This window comes from Sinohyriopsis cumingii, chromosome 1 (genome assembly GCF_028554795.1).
Source record: "Sinohyriopsis cumingii isolate HCF-2022 chromosome 1, ASM2855479v2, whole genome shotgun sequence".
NCBI lineage: Eukaryota > Metazoa > Mollusca > Bivalvia > Unionida > Unionidae > Sinohyriopsis > Sinohyriopsis cumingii.
Genome location: NC_142961.1, coordinates 13,062,004 through 13,084,341, shown reverse-complemented (window position 1 = coordinate 13,084,341; position 22,338 = coordinate 13,062,004). Strand labels below are relative to the sequence as shown.

At 35.0% G+C, this 22,338-nt stretch overlaps 1 protein-coding gene across 1 annotated transcript in view; it reads right to left on the bottom strand.

Moving 5' to 3' along the window:
* LOC149806429 (protein O-linked-mannose beta-1,2-N-acetylglucosaminyltransferase 1-like) overlaps nt 1-16,452 on the bottom strand; it is a 139,280-nt gene extending 122,828 nt beyond the window's left edge. Inside the window, exon 1 of the mRNA XM_089953156.1 lies at nt 16,371-16,452. The gene's annotated coding sequence lies outside the window, so the exon portion shown is untranslated. The remainder of the gene's footprint in view (nt 1-16,370) is intronic.
* Nucleotides 16,453-22,338: the final 5,886 nt, after the last annotated feature.

Here is a 22,338-nt window from a genome sequence, read left to right as displayed (position 1 = left end):
AATGGGATCACTGATACATTCTTGACCATTCTGCTGGTGACTAAGGCAGTCCACTACTTTTTTTTGCTACAAAAGGCTGGAGGTGAAGCAAATTCATAATCTGTCACATCAGCCCTACTTTGAACAAAGGTAGGAACATTTATGATATCATGAGGGGGAAGGAAGACTAACTTCCTGATGTTCATAACAACTGTCAGGGATCCTTGGTCTCTGGGCAATCTCTGAACCACTAAGGTCATTCCTGCTCTAATGGGGAAGTTGACTTCCACAACACTGGGAGAAATCCAGACCCCTCTGGGGAATGGAGGGGGTCATCCAGTGATGATTAGGCAGAAGTGAAGCCCGTCCTTCTTCTTCAGTGTGTGTGGTAACTTCTACAAATCAGTGTAGGCACAACTTACCTTAACAACAGAACACTGAGTGGGTTTACAAGCCACTGAATCATTGCTTGCTACGTAAGGTGCAAAAACCATTGAAAAATAACAAAAGGAATACAGAAACCACTAAAATAAACCAAGGACTGAGGAGATAAACAATCTATTGAAACATTAAGGTACGTGATTGACCTATAATACAATTAAAAATGACCACAAAGGTGAAATTCAATATGCAATCAGGCACAAATGTACAAAGCATACAGTCAAAGGAAAAAGAGGATGATATTCTGTATGCTGGCTGTGCCTAAAAAGTCAGACTGGGATCATGTTCTTTTAAATTCTGGCCATCAAATTCTAATAGGATAGAATAATTACCATGAACTGGGGATAGGAATCTTGAAAAAGACAGTAATAGCAGGTAATATATTACAGATTTTAGAAACAAAGAGTTTCAAGATGGCAGCTATAGTGGCCATATTGGATATAAGATAAGATCAGAATCATTTTAATTGAGGACCAACTTAACTTTATAATTAGTCCTCTGGTGACCACCCAGTGTTGATATGATTTTCCATCCAGTAGGCATAGTGATAACGAGATAACTTTATAATTAGTCCTCTGCTGACCACCCAAGGTTGATATGATTTTCCATCAAGTAGGCATAGTGATAACAAGATTGGCACAATTTTCATTTCAAACTAAACTCTGGTGAAAATCCCATGTTGATATGGCTTTTCAATCAGGAGGAGTAGCAATCATATGATTTTCAAGATGGCCAATGTGGTGGCCATATTAGATGTCTAATCAGCACCATTTTCACCTTGGACCAGATCAACAAATCTAGTGAAAACACCCATGCCAATATGCCTTTCTGTTCATCAGAAGTAGCAATAAAATAAATGTCAAGATGGTTATGTTGGCCATATTCAATGTCAAGTCAACACCATTTTCATTTAAACTCAACTAGACACTATAAAGTCTTCTCGTGAAAACCCCATGCTGATATGACTTTCTGTTCAGGAGGAGTATCGATGACAAGATTTTCAAGATGGCTACCATGGTAGCCATAAAGGATGTGAAAATGGTAGTGTTCATTTACAACCAACCAGACATTATAAGAAGTCTTTCAGTGAAAACCCCATGCTGATATGACCATCCAAGCAGTGATAAGATCTTCTTGCCCATATCTGAGGTCCAAGCAACAAAATTTTCATTTAGGACCAATTAGAAATCATTAAGTCTTCTGATGACAAAGCCATATCAATATGACTCAGCATTATTTTCATTTAGGCACAACCAGGCACTGTAAGAAATCTTTCAGTCACAACCCCATGTTGATATGACCATTAATTTAAGATAATTGGTTATGACAAGGTTTTCAAGATATCTGCTGTGGTGGCCATATTGGCTGTCCAAGCAGCATTTAGGACCAAACTAGACTTGGGTTGAATTCATGTGTAAAATTTCATGACATTACTTGAAGTATAGGGTCTATATTGTTTGTTCTACTGATTACTCCTAACAGACTGCACAGACCCAGATCTGCTGGTACAATGTGCAACTGCCGATCTGGGTCTGTGCATTTTGCTGTTCGACCTGCCTTATAAGCAAGTATATATGTTATCCATCATAGTATGTCAATCAAGACATCTATCAGCTGATTGTGCAAGACATGAAGCATCAAGTGTAATCCACTACATGCATTCTATGACTAATGTTATATTCTTGAGAATTGGGTGGCATGGGGGGAGGCATTCATGTGCTGTCATGTACTAGTTCCAGTCTTTTTAGACTGGTCAGTCAGAAAATGCAAGTAGGTGATACCAATGTCAATATCATATTCATGGATGCTTGTTTGTATCAGCGTTTAATGGCACATCAGCACAATAATAACCATATGGTGTCAATTAAAGAACTAAAAATGTATTTTTTAAAAAATCTAAACAAAAATTTTGGAAAATAAATCCTTTGAAATAAATGTAAACATGAAGTACAACAATACAAAATACAAATGGTAAAGATGTTCAAATTCTGTAAATGGTAGATAACATAACATAAAAGTTCAGACTGTTGGAAAATTATTAGTTGGAGTTGAGTATCATTTATTGGTATATACTGTAAATGTGAAAAAGCTTTTTTTACATATGAAGCACAGCTGGACTGAAGCTTGAACCAGGTATGTCCCTTATTTTAGATGGGCACTCTACCATTTCAGTAATCATATGCACAGTTCTACCCGCTACACTTTCTCCTTGCCCTTTTGAGACAAGTCCTGTGTCGCAAGGGCCAACTTCCCTTACCATCACCCTCCTTATCCAGTTGGAAGTGCATATATGGAATCCTGGTTGGGCCATGGAATTTCCCTTGTTAAACATAACATGAGACCCAAGCTGGCCTGATATGATTCACCTTAATTAATAACTTTCACAACTAACCATTTCACAAAGCTAGTATTATTAGAACATGACCATTTTCTAAACTACTCCCAACCTGTATATTATTATCACTTTGCTATAGTCTGATAAAATTTCTTTCCAAAGCAAAAGGTAATTGGTAAAAATTGATAGATGTAGATTTTGCTCATAATTAAACCATGATCCATGATCTCAATACCCATTTACCACATATAAAATCAAAATCCAATAAGAAATGAAGTTTCTCAAGAAGTATTAAACTCAGACAATTTCAAGCAAGATTACCTTATTAACTCTATGTAATAATAGGACTTAATGACACATTAGCACAAACCTGGCTGTCACAGAATAAGGCAAGAAATAACTTGCATTTTGCCTTAGAACAATTTGATCATTTTCGTTGTACCTGCATACAATGTTACCTAAGGTGGATAATTGTTTTTCTAAGTCAGCAACTGAACTAGCATGTATCTCGTAGTTTGCTTGTGGCGAGAGACACTAAAAGCACAGTATGCACAGGTATTCTACCCTTATCAATACTCACTCTCACGTAGATTTAAGGCATGTTTGTTTTCTAACTGATACACTGGTCTTTGGATCTTGTCAATGAGTTAATGTTCTCCATTTTTGTTCTCCAGCCATAGGTATAAGTGTTACATTTGTATTTTATTTGATATGTGAAGCATATTCAGTTTTTAACATCCTATCGTGCAATGATGCCTTTACTAATACGCAGATTTGAAATATTGTGAACTTTACAAGTTGCTATTAAGGGTTTAATTTAGTAGCATGTATCTAAAGATTTTAATTCCGTACCTGTTATTATGACCAGTTTGGTTTTATTGTAGCTGTCTGTATGTAAGTTTAAATGTATATCTGTGTGCATGGTGGATCCATGAAGTGTGGGCATGGCCAATACAAGTGGGCCAACCCAATTCAGGAGAACTGTGTGCTGTCTGTATGTATGTATGTGCGGGTATATCAGGCTGGCTGTCTGGCCATCTGTGTGTCTATATGGATATGGAAGATGATGTAACCATCAAGGCCATACAAAGATGAAACCACTAATTTGTAAACTTGTGCGCATGGTGGATCCATGAAGGGTGTGTGCACCCAATGCAAGTGTGGGCAAACCCAAGAGTTCGGGAGAACTGTGTAGTTTGTCAGTGGACACAGTTTCAAGTTTTTACAAATATTTATGAATCAAACAGCTATACAAATGACCGAGTCAAATGTTTGTTTCAATTAATTGTTGTTTCAATTGAGTACAATTGGGTAATTTTGATTACATGAGATTATTTTAGTCTCACTTCCATTACATGAGATTTTTTGAATCTCACTTCCATTACATGAGATTATTTGAATCTCAATTTCATTACATGAAATTAAATGAGATTATACAAATCTTACCATCGTACATCTGAATATATGAATCATTTTTTGTTTTCCTATTTGTGAATGTTTGGATAAAGTAACTAAATGAGAAGTACATGTATGTTTAGAGCATGAAATAATCAAGGTATTTGTTGTGTATATATTTTTTTATATTAATTCATATCATAAACTTCCACCTTTCAACACATTGTGTTGTGTTTAATTTGATCCAAGCATCCATTCAGGTCTATCCTGTTATACTGGCTAAAAAATGCAGAATAAATTTACTTATCCACAAATAAAACACAAAACAATGACAAAGCCAAACAAGGGCAAAATCCTTAAAATACAAATTCCAATTTTGTTCATATAACCTGTACTCTTAGAAAGTTCAAGACCTGCTCAGTTGGAGTACCACACAACATGTCCCTGGGCAGTTGAATTTACCTCCATTAGTGGCCTCTTATGACATGCAAGAGAGCACATCAGGCTTTATCTACATCCTGAAGACCCCAGGGGGGCACACCTCATTAAGAACAATCCAATTATAATAATAAACACAGCAACAAGAACATTTCATGTTTTTGGCAGCAGGAAGAAAGTTAATACAAGAACTTACTTTGCCCCATACTGATTTAACATTCTGAGTATGAAGCTTGGATCCAATATGGGCAGACTTATATTCTTTCCAGTGCAAATGGCCGAAGTTTTCTGAACAACATCAGCAATGCTACATTTAAAAGAATAAATCTGTTTTCTTCTAAATCATAAAATTTTGCACTTAAACACTAACATTTTTGCTTCATATCACTTTTTAGCACAATATTACATTATGGAAAAACAAGATTCCCCTGAAGGACTGATGCTCTATTGCCTGAAAAGAATTTCAAAGAATTCAAGATCATTTCTTCCTTATAATACTGACTGTTCAAAGCATCTCTTACATTCTTAAGTAACAACATTATTTTCAGATTATCTGCTGTGGTGGATGTACTTGATGTCAGATTGGTGCCATTTTCATTTAGAACCAACAAGACACCATAAGAAGTCGTCTGGTATAAACCCCATGCTGATATCATTTTCTGTTTTGGAGGAGTAACAATTAATATGACTTCCAAGATGGCTGTCACTGTGGCCATATTCCATATCAGACTGGCACCATTTCAATTAAGTACATGTTTCAGCTAGACATCATAAGAAGTCTTCTGGTGAAAGCACATAGTCAATATGTAAAGTTTCAAGGCAATCCTCCAAGTAATTTAGGAGGAGAGGCAATAATAAACTTATCTTAATGGACTGAGAGACAATCAACAACAGACGAGAGATAATGGGCAATGGACCATCCTGTAAGCTCTCTTGGTCTATGATCAGATGAGCTAAACACAAGGAGTGCAAAAATAAGAGACCCTGAATGGGTCTGACACTCATATGGCTGAAAAGAATGTCAAGACAATTCTTTTTCCTATAAAATGATGAGTGTTCAAACCATTGCTGATTTTCTTCAGCAATATCAAGATTTTAAAATTAGCAGCTGTGGTGGACATATTGAACATCAGATTGGCACTGTTTTCATTTAGAACCAGCAAAGCATCATAAGAAGTATTCTGATGGAAACCTCATGTTGATAAGACTCTCTGTTTTAGAGTAGTAACAATAACTAGATTTTCAAGATGAGTGCCATGGTGGCCATATTCAATATCAGACTGGTACCATTTCTATTTAGTACTATCTAGATTTCATGGAAAGTCTTTTTGTGAAAGTACAGTGTCTATATGACCAGCCATCTAGGAGAAGTATAGATAACAAGATTTCTGGGTGGCCATTGTGGCAGCCATATTAGAAGTTGGACCAGCACCATTTTCATTTACAACCAACTACGCTATGCAGGTATAAACCTAATGGCATGTCAACATAATCCTAGCTATAATTTAGCACCACTTTAAAGAACAGTTCTAAAATTATAAAAAGGGAAACATTCCAAAAAATATTTAGAAAGATAAACCTTTCTAATTAAACATAGTACTTCAATTTAAATAAAAAAAGGAGGTCACTATGTACAAACGAAAGTGAGTGAGTCTGTCAATCAGGGGTCATAACTCCGTTAAATGATGTAGAATGCTGACAACAACTCGGATGAGGTCTTATGAATATCAAGATGCATATCAAATATGGTTGAAATCCAATTCAAACCAGTAGATTATCAATGATTACACAGCTTGCTTCTATGAACCTTATAGAAGTCACAAGTGGAAATAATACATGTATTAATTATCATGCAGACAACAAATTAAGACTAAACTGAAGTTGACAACAACTGTTGACCCTTGTGACAAGGCAAAAAAGTCATCCAACAAAAAAAAGGATCATTCTTTTCTATGATATCAAATCAGATGTACTATGATGAGTTTATAGAGACTAGTCAAAATACTATGATTTCTTTAATCTGGTCAAGTGTGAAAATAAATTGTTCAAATTCATCACACATCAAATACAAAATACAAAATTAGAGCAAAGCCTGTGAAGCCTAAAGTATGGGCTATTGTGACCAAGTATTTTTCAAGATCCATCCTCTCACCAAGTTCCATGATTTTTTAACAGGATAATGTCATTAATGTACAGTACAATCATGCATCACACACACAAAAATGTTAACCTTAGCCAGTAAAATGTGAAAGGTAGGTTACTTGCTTACCTTCCATTTGTTTGTAAACTCACAACCACCACCAGCAATTTTAAAACATGAAAAGCATCCAGGATATAAATGCACAAAACTTAATTATTTCATTTATCAATTTTATTATTTATAACCAAATTATTGCCATGAGAAACAATTTGATGACCAAAATAGCATGACGGGAAAAAATGCAATGGTATGCAAATATGCAAGTGACAGAGACTGAGCTTTGTGTCTCCTTGATGGAGTTATTTAAGACCTGTGGGGAGTCATTCTAATACTGGAGGTCACAGTAAAATAACTTGGGGCTAATGCATAATGAGTGTAGATTGATGATCTTTCTCACCTAAAATCCCTTTAAGTAAAACTTGAATCAGCTCAATAATACAAAAGGTTTCAAGGTGTTAAAACAGAAAGAGATAAAGATTTCTGAGTCAAATGACAGAAGTTTGATTTCAAAAGTTGTGACAGATTGAGATTTGAAAGAACATGTACGAGACGGAAATGATATTTATCAAACATCAACTGAGAGAAGGACTTACTGAAATAAAACCAAGGAATAATCATCAGATGTACAAGGAGCATTTTCCAACATTTCCACTTTTTGCTCCTCAGTACAGGACTTGTTATGAATGCACTTCTTGAACTCTTCAATTAATATGAGCTGTCCAAGATTATCATAACCTTTATCAGCCTTCTTGTCTGAACACCACCTATCAAACAGTTATTCTTTTCTCCCTTGAAAATTGGATACGGGTTTGTCCAATTTTGTTTCTCTACAATTCCTAAGCAATTGTCAATATGCCTCAGGTACCAACTCATGGCCCTTCATGATACATTCCTTAACCATATCAGAATTAGCACCATGTTTTACCGACAGTGAAGTGTGCCAATAAGTAATAACAAAGCTGAATCTGCTCTTGGCCATTTCAAGTTTTCAGTAATTTTCTCAAAGTGAAATGGAGTGCTAGATTAATATTTCTGGTAGCAAAAGACTGAGTTTAAAGACAGGATCTCGATCTCTCTGTATCTACCTCTCCTTTCCTCTTTCTGAGTTTGCATTTCCATTATTTCTTCTGAAGCCAAAGAGTTCCTAATTCTAATTCCATGACTTTTAGCTTTAATTCCTTTAATTACCATGACTTTTATCTGTAATTCCTTTAATTACCGTGACTTTTATCTGTAATTCCTTTAATTTCCATGACGTTTAGTTGTAATTCCTTTAATTTCCATATGACTTTCCAAGAAATTCATATTTTGAGTAGAAATTACTCTTCCACAAATGTTCATATCTCGACCGTTCCATATTATTTTTCATTCCATTATTTAGTGTTGACCACCCCGAATAATTCATAACTCTTAAGTTTGACAACCTGAACTAATTGAGAATATACAAATTCATATTGACAAATTAATTTTTTTTCTTCAAAACAAAAGTCTAGCTACTGACACATATCTTTTGCTGGGTTTGCTTTGGGGTTTTATGGCAAAGCAACTCAGGTAGGTGTGATAAAAAGTGGATCAGATCTAAGCTCAGCCAATCACCTTAATTTAATATGCTTGGGTCTTGCACATTATCGACGTCATCCAAAATCTTGATTATACAAGCCCACATTAAAAGTTTGATCACAACTGAATCAGAAATATGGCCTCCAGAGAGGTAACAAGCAATTATTGACAGATGGTAGATGCAGGCCATCAAATAAAGTCACTTGGCAGTATAAAAATGAATTGCACATATCATTTTTAATGTACCATGTGATATTTCCATGCAATGTTTATTTTCAAATATATATGACTGAATAAACAACTGAAATGCAATTTTTGTTTACAAATATATTCAGGGAATGGTAACCAAACATCTCCAAAATCAAAATGTGTGAAAACACGGAATATAAATTATGATCTGAAACTCACAATAACATTCAAATTTCAAAACCACACATAATTTTTCAAATATTTTCATTATTGTGGTGTTGTGGCCAGAACTCTTTAACATTAACTGTTATGGCTGCATGCAATTTGCAAGTATTTTAATCGAAACACAGATATGTCATAGATGGATAACTCTATCATTTTATTCTGTCTTTTTCTATTCTTTCTGGCTGTTTGTTTTTTAACTAGAAATTCTATATACAGTAGCAGGGTATATAATGGCTATGCAGCTAAAATAATCTAAATTTGTTTACATGCAGTTTGATAGTTTAATGAGGACCTCACTTTGCTAATTGTATTACCCTCTTAACAAAGGATAATCATTATTATTATTATTATTATTATTATCATTATTATTATTATTATTATTATTACATAACTAGCAGATAACAATTGTGCATATGTTGACATTTTCACAGAAAGACTAATTCCATAAACAATTCCTAACACATACCAATAAGTCATATGGAATATATCTTAAGTTTTATTTTCTACTGAATCCCACAAATAACATGTGAAAATAGTATCAAAACAATCAAGGTACAAGACATTGCTATACCCACCTGAATATCACAAGCTATTTTTTTTATTAGCTGATGATTTCCAATCAAAGTAGTCCCAAGAAAATTTCAGATTGGCCAAACTGTTGACATCACTTTAAAATTTTATAAATAGTGCACATGGAATCTGCATACACATTTAAACAAGTATGGCTGTTAAAGTAGAAGTTAATGACCCCAGGTAAAACATACCTGTCATGAAGAGCTACATTCCAGACAAGAAAGAATCATGTGAAGAAACTGGCTGTACACAATGGATGAGAGTGATCAAAAAGACAGTAAGAAAAAAGAAGTATTATGAGCACATGGGATGAGATTGATTAAGAAGACAGTAGGAAATGAGTTGTACACTGTACACATGGAATGGGATTGATTAAGAAGACAGTAAGAAATGAGTCATATACTGTACACATGGGATGAGATTGATTAAGAAGACAGTAAGAAATCAGTCATACACTGTACACATGGGATGAGATTGATTAAGAAGACAGTAAGAAATCAGTCATACACTGTACACATGGGATGAGATTGATTAAGAAGACAGTAAGAAATCAGTCATACACTGTACACATGGGATGAGATTGATTAAGAAGACAGTAAGAAATGAGTCATACACTGTACACATGGAATGGGATTGAAACAAAAAAGACAGTGAGAAATAAGAAATGTGCTGTACACATGAAATGAGATTAAGAGGACAGTGAGAAATACACGTCTTGCTGGATTTTCTGGATCTGCATGTGTTTTCAATTCTGCACCAAAACATCAAGCGCTAATTTAGTAATGATTTTTCCAAACTCAAGTCTATAAAAGGATTTTTAATAAATTCCATCAACAGAACAGTGGCTCTATTTTTTTTCCCAGTAACCTCTCAAAAGATTCTTTTTACTGAAATCTTACTTTCATTATCAACCAATCAATGTCTTAAATGGATGAAATCTTTAGAAAACTGAACAGTTCTAGTACAAAAAATACCACCTGTTTTTCTGTAATTTTGCATCATTTTCATAGTTGAATTTTTCAATGCAGGATGATATTTTATGTTTTATATATGTTTATGTTTTCACTGATGCCTGTGCATGTGTTCCAGGCTTGATACTTTGAATTTTAAAATTACTTAATTATTTAGTGTCAAGCCAGACTCTTTACATCATGTTGTATATACTGTATATATTGTACATAACAGATAGAAGGCCTCAAGGTAGAGTAGTTCTGTAACTAATTGAGTTACCTTCTCTAAATAAAGTCTTTATTATTATTATTATTAATATTATTATTATTATTATTATTATTATTATTATGGCCAGTCATACCCATGTATGCTCTATTTTATGTTCACCCATTTCTAGTCTTGTTCTCATTCTTGCATATCATTAGTATAACGAGTCCTTAAACAACCTTGTTCTATTTAATTGTGTTTATTCAACACAGATACTCAATACTGATATACATAATGCAAAGGATCTGACAAATCTCTCCACAGTTGTTGACCTCATAAAGCCTGTGCAGCATGATGTATGTTTACATGACACTAGCCAATATGTGCAGAAAAACACTGAAGTTGGAGTTGCTAAAACTCTACTAGGAAAGACCATTTCAAAACTAAACAAGAACAAAATGAAAAAAATAAACAAAAAATTGAGAGCATTTTTTAAAAATGACTACAGGGAAAACAATTTTATGATATAGAATTTCTGTGTGCTCCTGGAGAAAAATAGTCTTATATTTTGTGCTTTTTATACTAATAGACTTGGGGGCAAGAGACTTTGTTCTGTCAACCGATCATGTCTTGAGCGAAGAAGTTAGGGAAGGTCTGAATTCCAGTAAATTCCTTTACATTCTTGCTGATGGAAGTACTGATGTTACCATATCAGCAAAGGAAATAGTGTTTATAAGATACCTTGACAGTAAAAAGAAATTAAAAAAATTATGCCCTTCAAAGAAACAAATATGTTGTACATTGTTTCTTTTGTTTCAAAACATGGATTAAAATGCATACTGGTACATCTAGTCAAACTTGACAAGGGATTTAGATTTTTGGAGAAGTGAAAATGTAGGTGGGACAAATGAATTTTCTGAAACCACTTGTCCTGGACAAGTGCTTCAAAAAATATTTGATCAGCCCTGATTTATTCTATGCACATTGTATTTACTGTAGATGCAATATCCTTAATGAGTTTGTTTTTACTATTTCTTATTCATTAGGTTTTTATTCTTTCAGGTATGGCATCATACAAACTACCATTAAACCCCCAGTTTAACAGAACTATTTAAACCTGCATAGTAGAGGCCTGGCAGTGACTTTCATATATTAGAATCCCAAACCCCTTTTGTTTGTTTCTGCAAATCTGGCTTACAATAGTATATGATGGTGAGAAAAATTCCATGTAATTTATTTCCCCATTATTTGACCTGTACATAACCTACATTATATCCACAGAATGGGTTTAGTTTCTGTTTAAACATTTTTCTACTGGTGTTCTTGGAAAGTGAAAAATGATACATTATATCAATGTTTACGTGTTAGTATCCAGTATCTTAATGCAGATAACAACTTCTATATCTTTTAAAATTATAATCTGATGGCAATAAATCAAATTTTCTTCTTTCCATCTTTAAAAGAATTTTGATTTCCAAATATTCTGAAGAAATCAGTTATGATAAATGCCACAGAATGTCAGAGTGATAACAAAATCAGACACAAGTCCAGTACAGACCTTGGGGAGAGAGTTTTGGTTCTGAGTCACAATTTGGAAACTACTGAGATATCCTATCTGTAACTTTGTATAGGTCTACTGGGCAGGAGATGAAATTATGCATATATCCAATATAGACTCCGGTTGTGCCCTTGGGGTTGGGAACTTGACCCTGACTAATAACTTGTAAACTGTTAAAATCACCACCTTACAGCTATGTATACTGGTAGATTTAATGGGCATAAGGAGATTAATGGACATATGCATTCAACTGTTGTACCTGTGTAGGGTAGTCAACAGCTACATTGGGGAATTAACTGGTAGAGCAAACAAACAAATGTCTAGGCTACATATTTCTTTAATGGTTTCTTTTCACTGTACCAAATTCAAATTCAAAAGCTCCCTCTAACCATTTCTGCCTCTGCATATATACCAGCCTAGCGGACTTCACAGGAGACATCCTGACATCATATTTCTATAACTGGCTTGATTGTTTCTGGTACACAGATCTGTGTTTCCTACATTAAACTAAACATTTGATATCTCACTAATGAGTTGTCGAGAAGTTGATTTGAAAACAAATAAATGATTATAATATATCTGATCAGACTCATGCTCACTTTCAACCTCTTCCTCAAAATATAAATGTTAAATGTAGCTTATGTGCAAGGGTTGGCAAAGATTGTCAGAGTTCAAGTAAAAAATATATATTTCTTTAACATGTAAATAAATAAGATACTCTTGCTAATTAGAGAAACTTAATCTACTATCTTTTCTCAAATATCATCAGCATTTTCAAAATCTAAAACTAATTATAAGTCCTGTAAATAATCATTTAATTAATTTGCATAAATACAACTGCTGTTGTTCTCACATACATAAAACCATAGAGCTAGACATGTTAAACCTAATGATTAATATCCATAAGGCCATGGGGTGAATGTGCTGTAAAGATTCTGCTTGTATTGTTTTGGACTGTAGAAGCAGAACATTTCTTGAAATGTGGATTCTATTCAACATGACTATGTACAATACTAGAAAACTGGAAAAGATTTAAATCATATCAAAAGTCCCTACTACATAACACTGAATTTGTACAGATGTACAGATTATGGAAGGAAACATTTTAGCCTGTACAAATCACAGCTTGAGGGTGTACCTTATGTAGATCATGTGTTTCAATACCACTGTCCTATCAGCATGATTAAAATCACAAATTAAACTTACTCATCAGACTGAAGGTAGTCACATGAAACTTACACTGAAGGTAGTCTAATGAAACTTACTCATCACACTGAAGGTAGTCACATGAAACTTACACTGAAGGTAGTCTAATGAAACTTACTCATCACACTGAAGGTAGTCACATGAAACTTACTCATCACACTAAAGGTAGTCACATGAAACTTACACTGAAGGTAGTCTAATGAAACTTACTCATTACACTGAAGGTAGTCACATGAAACTTACACTGAAGGTAGTCTAATGAAACTTACTCATCACACTGAAGGTAGTCACATGAAACTTACTCATCACACTGAAGGTAGTCACATGAAACTTACACTGAAGGTAGTCTAATGAAACTTACTCATCACACTGAAGGTAGTCACATGAAACTTACTCATCACACTGAAGGTAGTCACATGAAACTTACACTGAAGGTAGTCTAATGAAACTTACTCATCACACTGAAGGTAGTCACATGAAACTTACTCATCACACTGAAGGTAGTCACATGAAACTTACTCACAACGAAGGTAGTCCAATGAAACTTAATCACACTGAAGGTAGTCAAATGAAACTTACACTGAAGGTAGGCAAATGAAACTTACATTGACGGTTGTCAAGTGAAACTTACTCACACTGAAGGTAGTCACATGAAACTTACACTGAAGGTAGTCAAATGAAACTTACACTGAGGGTTGTCAAATGAAACTTACTCACACTGAAGGTTACAGTCAAATGAAACTTACACTGAGGGTTGTCAAATGAAACTTAGTCACACTGAAGGTTACAGTCAAATGAAACCTACTCACAATGAAGGTAGTCAAATGACACTTACACTGAGGGTTGTCAAATGAAACTTACTCACACTGAAGGCAGTCAAATGAAACTTACTCCAAGGGTAGTCAAATGAAACTTACTCACACTCGAGGTAGTCAAATGAAACTTACACTGAAGGTAGTCAAATGAAACTTATGTGCACATCATAGCTTCTGAATGTGTCATAAAATTAATAAACCTATGCAAGGAGAATCTGATCTCTCACAACATATGGTCTTACATAGCAGCGGTATCACAAGACAGGTTTTACTGTAGATGCTGACAGATAATGAGTGAACGCTATAGGTTAAATGAAAGCATGATTCAGAACAGAAAATTCTATGATGCAAATCATTTCCAGTTAACCAGATGTTAATGTTTTCATGAGTCACTTGAGCACATGATAAAAATGTTCATTGCAATAATGTAAGTGTCCAAGGAAAATATGATAGAACAGTGTAGACCACAAAGTTAAGGTTGCAAAAATGTCAAAGCAAATGAAATTATCTAATTCACAATATTACTTAGAGCATTGTCTAGTATTATTTAAAATGTTAGGTGGGTGGGAGACAGTATCCCCTGCCATAGGGATGCTGAGTGCAACACTGATACAATTTTAACTAGTTATATATCAAAGTGACCTAGTTTACACTAACTACTTGCCATGAAGCATAATATACCAAGTAATGTGACTCTACAAGTAAAAGAGTCTGAGAAATTGACCTCAATGTATACCCTAACCTCAGTGTTAATACCAGATGGAGGAACAGATATCATCAGCCCAAAAGGAACAAAACCTGGATCTGTAAGAAGCAAAGACAAATGCTTGCCATCAATAGGGGGCCAAGTTATATGTTTTGTTTATATTCCTAGAGAAAGAGAGATGTTTATAGTGGTTCATAGTACCTAAAATGGAAACTAGCCCCTACAAGAAATATTTAAAAATCATGCAGAATTTCCAACACATAGAATTTTGTCCCAAAACAAATTTACTCTCATAGAGGTCTGATTTGATTCCAGCCTTAGTCTGTCTGTCTGTCTGTGTGTTTAGGAAGAGAATGTTTGGTTTTGGTTTGGTTATGTGGTGTTCAATGCCATGTTTCAGCACATAGCAGGCTGTCTATTCATGATGACCAATATTTGGTGGAGGGAAAACAGAGGTAAAAACCACCAGAAACTGAGAAGCTATTGGTAATCTTTCCCTAATACCCACACTGGTCAAGACTCAAATATGGTCAGGCTGAGACTTTAACTCACATGGAAAGTCATAAATGTGTTTTCCTTTACCCTCATTTGCGTATCAGAGAGCCCCAAAGTTTTAAACTGACCCCTCACTTTTGATAAAAAAATAGTTTATCTCCCAGTTTGGCCACTAAAGAGATTTTTGCTCTCAATCTTGCACCTGTATGGGATACACTACAGAACTGCATGATCTGTAAATGCAACCATCTTAGATCGCTCCTCTACCCTGGGCCCCGTGGATGAGGGACAAAAAAGATAAACTCTCTATGAATGAGGATTTTTACTGCAGTAGGGGGTATTCACAATGGAGCAGAGGGTTGTGTGACTTGATGTGTTATATAAATGACACAGTCACCCACCATCACCCCACCAATCTCTTGTTATGGTCCAAACGAATGAGACACATAGGTCCCTCCCATTCACCAGTCCCTCTTACTATGACCCAAATGACTATAAAATATAAAGAACACTACCCTCCGCACCACCACACCATTTCGTTATAGGCAGAACATCTATAGTACAGAGCCTAATACCCTAAAAAAAACTATCAACATCTCATATCGCGGACCAAATAACTATAACATAGAGCTTCTAACTTTCACCCCACCACCTAGTCCAGCATTGTAAGACACCAAATGTGATATGTATATACCCAAAAACACAAATATCAGGGTCGATGTCTTATACTCAAGAACTACCCTCCACTCTACTGCCAGTGCTACCCACTCGTTTAGCACGAATATTAGTATTCCTTCTTCGTAGCTACCCTTTCGTTTAGTCCTACAACGTAAGATATCCATCACCCGATATTTTTGTTCGGGGTAGGGTGGGGTGGGGTGATGGGTCTTAGCACTAAAACAAAAATAACATGTGCTATATCTTACACTATAAGTTACAGTGTAGGACTGCCCTATCGTTATGTCAACCCAGCTATGTGTGGGGCAAATCATATTCTCTAGATTTAGTTAGAAAAACTAGACAGAATAAAGATTTATCGGTCCTTACATTATTTACGGGGGAAAGAAAGATTTTAGAAATTGCAGAAATATACTTACCGGCGCTACACGGCTCAAAAGTAACGATTATTATATAGCTGATCGATGTTTCGTGTTTTCGATCCCATGAAGGCTAAAGTTCTGAAGGTAAGATAGTGCGAAACAAAATACCGGAACATACTGACAAACACGGAAAATTCGATCTACTCGCTTTGGTTAGCAATATCTTACTTAAATGGAGAGAGAGAGAGAGAGAGAGAGGGAGAGGGAGAGAGAGACATATATGTGTACACACATTAATGTATTCAAAAGTTCCAGGAGCAATTCCTATTTACTTTATGAATTCATTTGTTTGCTTATGAGAAATTCTAACTTCTGTATCTTACCTTTATTTTTGTATGTGCTAACAAAGTTATAAAAGGTTGTAATTACTTTATTTTTTCAGATTTTTATTATATATATCCATGCAAACATCTCTCTCTCTCTCTCTCTCTCTCTCTCTATATATATATATATATATATATATATATATATATATATATATATATATATATATATATATATATATATATATATGTTTGTTTGTATGTATGTATAAAGCTCATTCATTGGTATTAGTTTTTCAATCTGGGTATCACTTTTGGGGTTTTGCCAAAGATTATGTTTCTGCTGGTGTCTTAAATAAATTAGCATGATTATCAACACAGAATAATTTAATTTCATGTTGTTCCTTTAAATTCATGGCATGTTGAAAGAACAAAATTTATGGAAATTGGTACTTCATTTAAAAAAAACTTTATTCATAGAAGACAGAATGGTATTTTGACTGATGGTATTTCTCCCATGATAAGACCCAAGGAAAACCTAACAAATTTGTCAAAAAGTTGGCACTTGGCTTTCTATGAGAAAAAGGTATTACTGGACTTTGTCCAAATAAATTTTTTACATGTCTTTTCTTAGCTTCTTATTATTAATCAGAACATAGTTTGCTCTCAGTGACAATCACCAAACTTCTCAGAAAGATCTCAGGTTCACAGAACACTTACAACGCTGATCAAGTAGCAATTTTGTACAGTTTAACATTACCATAATAATAATAATAATGAGGACTTTGTATAGCGCCTAATCCTTAGAAGCTCTAAGAGCTTTACAACATTAGACAACACCTATAACATAAAAAACATATATAATGATACGATTACAAAAAACAAACACCATGAAATTAGAAAATATAGAAAAAACATTTAAATATTTAAGGTAGGAAACATTTATAGGAATTTAAGTTTGTTCTTGCAGTCAAAATAAGTGAGTTTTAAGAGCACTCTTGAATGGGATCACTGTGTCTTTGTGTCTACGTTTAGTGGGTAATTCATTCCACATTGCTGGGCCCTGGTATGCAAAAGAACGCTGTCCATATGACATATGAGGTAAAGGATATGAATGAGAAAATCTTTGTGTTGTGATCAGAATGGCTTCTTAGTTTTATCATCATTCATCTGCAGCTTGTTACATGTCATCCAAAATTTCACATCAGAAATGCACCTCTACACACCTTGGATGGTAGCATCAACTTCAGTTGGGTGACTAGATTTGTATATTTGGGTGTCATCAGCATACAATTGGTGAGACACTGGGTGATGATCTATGACATTTGAGAGTGACTGGGTGTACAGAATGAAGAGAACAGGTCCAAGAACCTGTGGAACACCACCACATAAATTAACTGGGTCTATTGTGTCAAATGCTGCAGACAAATCAAGGAGGGTGAGGACTGTAATCTTTCCACTATCCAACGCAAAGAGAATGTCATTAACTACTTTTAGAAGAGTAGTTTCAGTACTGTGGCAAGGGCGATATGCAGATTGTACATTGCTAAAAAGTGTTTGAATTCAGATGAGATACAAGCTGGGATAGAACAACCTTTTTTAAGATTTTTTATATGAATGGGAGATTAGAAACTGGGCAGTAGTTCTTTAAATCATTATGGTCTAGTGTTGGTTTCTTCATCATAGAAACACTTCATCCATAACCAAACCCAATACCTTCATAGATTTGAATAAATTAATACAAATGACCTTAATTTAATTCTGTTAGTACAGTAGCTCATGTTCTTTTATTCTGGATGTAGGTTTCGACAGAGTCAGTTCATTTTGCCCGTCACCCCTGCTGGGGTAGAGGCCACCCACAAAAGATTGTCAGAGGCTTCTGTCTTGTGCCATCCCTTCAAGCTGACTCCAGGTGTGACCCATCGTAGTGATGTCCGCCTCAAGGTCACCTCGCCAGGTGTTTCTTGGTCGTACCCTTCTCCGCTTGCCTTGAGGGTTCCATTTCAATGCCTGTCTGGTAATGTTGGTTGGCGGCTTATGTAGGGTGTGTCCTATCCATCCCCACCTTCTCTTCTTGATCTCGTCCTCTACTGGAAGCTGGGAGGTTCTCTGCCACAGGTTGCCACAAAGACTTTCTCATTCACATCCTTTACCTCAAACAATAAATATCAGCAACACCAACATTAAATTCACACAATCAGTATGAAACCTAGGTGTTACTCTGGACAGTACTCTCACATTGCACCAACATGTCATGAACATATGCAAGGCTGCATATCTTGAGCTGAGACGTATCAGCTCAATTCGCAAATATCTTTCAGTTGATGCTACTAAAACACTTGTGTGTTCATTAGTACTTTCAAGATTGGACTATTGTAACTCAATTCTGTCTGGTTCATCTCAATATCTACTCCAGAAACTTCAAAAAGTTCAAAACACAGCTGCTTGGATCATATTTAGAGTACCACAATCAGAGCACACCTCCCCACTGCTCTGTACCCAACACTGGCTATCCATTCGATCCAGAATCAGACACAAAATTTGTTCTCTGTGCTATGTTTCACTGTTGGACTCTAGTCCAACATACCTATCCGACCTCACCCATGTGTACACACCAGCAAGATACTTATGCTCCTCTTCTGACAATTGTATACTCATTATTCCCACTATGAAAACAAAGTCATATGGACAGCGTTCTTTTGCATACCAGGGCCCAGCAACGTGGAATGAATTGCCCACTGAACTTAGACACAAAGACACAGTGATCACATTCAAGAGGGCTCTCAAAACTCACTTATTTCGACTGCAAGAACAAACTTAAAGACCTAATAATGTTTCCTACCTTAAATATTCTCAGCATGTTTTTTAATGTTTTCTAATTTCATGGTGTTTGTTTTTGTAATATCGTTATATGTTTTTTATCTTATAGGTGTTGTCTAATGTTATAAAGTGCTTAGAGCTTCTAAAGATTAGGCGCTATACAAAGTCCTCATTATTATTATTATTATTAGAAGTATTACAGAAAAGAGGAAAAAGATGACTACTTACCAACTATGTGAAAATAGAGTTGTGCTAACAAATCATTGTAGGCTAGGAAACCAACACCAGACAATTTCTTTTTCACTAGTTACTTGGAAGATTAATAAGATAAATGGATCAGCCTTGGGTCTCAAATAATGTCCATTTCCATTGTACCAAAGATAAATGGATCAGCCTTGGGTCTCAAATAATGTCCATTTCCATTGTACCAAAGATAAATGGATCAGCCTTGGGTCTCAAATAATGTCCATTTCCATTGTACCAAAGATAAATGGATCAGCCTTGGGTCTCAAATAATGTCCATTTCCATTGTACCAAAGATAAATGGATCAGCCTTGGGTCTCAAATAATGTCCATTTTCATTGTATCAAAGATAAATGGATCAGCCTTGGGTCTCAAATAATGTCCATTTTCATTGTACCAAAGATAAACGGATCAGCCCTGGGTCTCAAATAATGTCCATTTTCATTGTACCAAAGATAAACGGATCAGCCCTGGGTCTCAAATAATGTCCATTTCCATTGTACCAAAGATAAACGGATCAGCCTTGGGTCTCAAATCATGTCCATTTTCATTGTACCAAAGATAAATGGATCAGCCTTGGGTCTCAAATAATGTCCATTTTCATTGTACCAAAGATAAATGGATCAGCCTTGGGTCTCAAATAATGTCCATTTCCATTGTACCAAAGATAAACGGATCAGCCTTGGGTCTCAAATAATGTCCATTTCCAATGTACCAAAGATAAATGGATCAGCCTTGGGTCTCAAATAATGTCCATTTCCATTGTACCAAAGATAAATGGATCAGCCTTGGGTCTCAAATAATGTCCATTTCCATTGTACCAAAGATAAACGGATCAGCCCTGGGTCTCAAATAATGTCCATTTTCATTGTATCAAAGATAAATGGATCAGCCTTGGGTTTTAAATAATGTCCATTTCCATTGTACCAAAGATAAATGGATCAGCCTTGGGTCTCAAATAATGTCCATTTTCATTGTACCAAAGATAAACGGATCAGCCTTGGGTCTCAAATAATTTCCATTTTCATTGCACCAAAGATAAATGGATCAGCCTTGGGTCTCAAATAATGTCCATTTTCATTGTACCAAAGATAAATGGATCAGCCTTGGGTCTCAAATAATGTCCATTTTCATTGTACCAAAGATAAATGGATCAGCCTTGGGTCTCAAATAATGTCCATTTTCACTGTATCAAAGATAAATGGATCAGCCTTGGGTCTCAAATAATGTCCATTTTCATTGTACCAAAGATAAATGGATCAGCCTTGGGTCTCAAATAATGTCCATTTTCATTGTACCAAAGATAAACGGATCAGCCTTGGGTCTCAAATAATTTCCATTTTCATTGCACCAAAGATAAATGGATCAGCCTTGGGTCTCAAATAATGTCCATTTTCATTGTACCAAAGATAAATGGATCAGCCTTGGGTCTCAAATAATGTCCATTTTCATTGTACCAAAGATAAATGGATCAGCCTTGGGTCTCAAATAATGTCCATTTTCACTGTATCAAAGATAAATGGATCAGCCTTGGGTCTCAAATAATGTCCATTTTCACTGTATCAAAGATAAATGGATCAGCCTTGGATCTCAAATAATGTCCATTTTCATTGTACCAAAGATAAATGGATCAGCCTTGGGTCTCAAATAATGTCCATTTCCATTGTACCAAAGATAAATGGATCAGCCTTGGGTCTCAAATAATGTCCATTTTCATTGTACCAAAGATAAACGGATCAGCCCTGGGTCTCAAATAATGTCCATTTTCATTGTATCAAAGATAAATGGATCAGCCTTGGGTCTCAAATAATGTCCATTTTCATTGTACCAAAGATAAACGGATCAGCCTTGGGTCTCAAATAATGTCCATTTTCATTGTATCAAAGATAAATGGATCAGCCTTGGGTCTCAAATTATGTCCATTTTCATTGTACCAAAGAGAACAAATGCGATAAAATTACCTAAATAATTCTACTTCAGGTTTTCAAACATACAATCAAATTAAATTTTATTAAAATACAGACATTGATTGTAATTAATATTTATCTAATGATAAGCCCATTTTTTTTAGAGAAGTCTCACCAGTATTTATTAAATTCTGTCCAAGTACATCTTTGCACATCAAATATTTACTAAACACTTTCTAAAACACATCTTTCCATATCCAATATTTACTTAAAAACTGTCCAAAAACACATCTTCTATGCATAAAATATTTACTAAAATCTGTCCGAAATGTATCTTTTCATGGCAAATATTTACTAAACTGTCCACACACATTGGGACAGGGCAAAAACTGTATATTCCCCAATTAATGCTTACAGGGGTGTTCCAAATTGGAGGCTTTTATTTAGAGCACAGTAATGAAAGCTAAAGTTTTTTTTCTTCTTCATGTATTCTTATAATGACCACATGTACATTTGTTTTTTTTTCTACCACTGAATTTAGTCATAATAAATATCAGCACAGTTAAAATGATCAGTCAGTCAACATAATGTATCCCTCGGCAACAGGTTGAAGTAGGACTAGTAAATCTTTGAATTTGACAACCAGCTGCTGCGTCATGTCTAATGCTACATGTATGTCTGTGACTTTAGTAATTTATACATTGAGATATATATATATATATATATATATAT